A 1,947-nucleotide genomic window follows, 5' to 3' on the forward strand; every position below is an offset into this window, starting at 1 on the left:
CTACGGTTTACATGCATTCCTGCATAAACAAATATAAGATGTCTTAGGACTAACTAAAACAGGGAGAAATTGGATCTTTTGCCCCACTTTACTTCTTCATAAGATCATTTGCCCCCCCCCCCTGAGAGGCTACCGGGTGGGGCCCGGGGCCACTGTCATTGAGACAATCACAGGGCAAATCATCCAACCCTTTTTAAAGTTGGGCAAATCATCCAATCCCCCCTAAAACAGGGGGAGTATGTTTTTTCTAAGTCGAGGGGTTCTTAATCCACCTCAAGATTAGCGGGACCACGGAAGGCAAGCCAACCCAACAAGTTCTTGCTATTCAACCTTTTTTTTTCATGATCAGAATTTAAGTCGTTTCAGAATGTGGAACTTGAGCCAACCAACATGCCCAGCACTACAACTTACCCCGTGTTATCCTTTTGCTAAGCAGATTTTTGTTAGTAATCGAAGGCGCAAACGAAATGGGCGGTCAGTGCATGATTACAAGGGTGGAATCGACACAATTATGATGAGGAATGGCCTCCTCCCCTCCTCTCATTGCGTAGCTTTGAATGCTTTTCATGAGTAGATTCGAGCGGCAGCTTGTCCCCATCGGCCCGGATTCTTCTGCGCCCATAATCTCCCAAGAGCATCATAACGCACTCCTGCGCGGCGCCACATTTTCCCCTTGTCCCAAGCTTCGTTGACGTTACCCCTCCTCCTCCGCAGATAAACAGACAGACATGAAGAATAATTCTTGTAAACAGCAACAGCAAACAGTGGGTAATGGCAGTTGGATGGTTGATCTTGATCTGTTGGCCCTGTGCTACGACGAGATCGACCGGTCGATCGATCGATGGATAGATATATCTTCCGAGGGAGCTTTCCATGATGAGGGGCGAGTGATTTTATTCGCTGATATATTCGCCATCATGGCCGGCCGGCCGGCCGGTGGAAGCCGTGACGGTAACTTCCCCGGCTCGGCTGGCTCGTCAGAGCGGCGGAGGGCGATCGCCACAGCTACGAATTCGTATGCGTACACGCGATCCACAGATACGGCATGGGTCACGGCAGTGATCAGTGCTGGCAACGACAGGGTCCGTAGGCTGTCTGTATAGAGTTGAGTAGTGGTGGTGAGTACTCTGGTGGAAACCATCATGGCAGGCAGGCATTTTCCATCATAATCCACGAATCACGATGCTGATTAAATCCGCCGGCGTCTCATTATACTCCTCGAGTGGTCGCTACTTGCTACCCTAAAATGATGCACATTTTGGCGCCGCAATGATTCGTATGGCTACCGGTGGCGCCGCGTATAAAATGTGCTTGAATTGTTCTAGAGCTGTAAATTTGCTTCTTATTACTGCAAATTTTACACGGAAATTTCAGAAGAAATTCATTCACAGTACGAGAAGTGCCGGTGCAATTTCCACGTAGTTTGACAACCTGCAGCAGATCAGAGATGCCACTGCGTCGCGATATTTTGCAGAGGCTGCTGCTGCCGCTGCAGGGAATAAAGCAAAGGTGAGCTTCGCACGTGTGGAAGCAGAGCAGGGTGTGTGCAGATTAACGATCAGCTTGAGCTACTCCAGATGTGAATAAACCAGTATGCACGCACGGACGCTCCACCTTTTCTTTCTGTTCACAAACATGGATACACTCATACACACACTGGTTTGGTTTAGCTTACTACATGACTTGCTTAACTTAAGCAGTAGTAGTACTGGCTTTAGCTTGATCCAAAGATTACTTTCCCTAAACCTTTTCCTTTTTTATCGCCGCTTTTTTTTGCCCCCCTCTCTGATCTACCACCAGCTTTGGTTGGACGGATGGTAGGGAAAAATCATTGCGCCCTTGAAATCCCCCTTTTAATGATTTTCCCCGGAATTTCTCGCTCTGCTTTCCCCCCCTCCCCCTCCTCCCCTGATCAGATGTACCGTCTCATCATCGATCTCTGGCTGG

This window comes from Triticum dicoccoides, chromosome 3A (assembly GCF_002162155.2).
Source record: "Triticum dicoccoides isolate Atlit2015 ecotype Zavitan chromosome 3A, WEW_v2.0, whole genome shotgun sequence".
NCBI lineage: Eukaryota > Viridiplantae > Streptophyta > Magnoliopsida > Poales > Poaceae > Triticum > Triticum dicoccoides.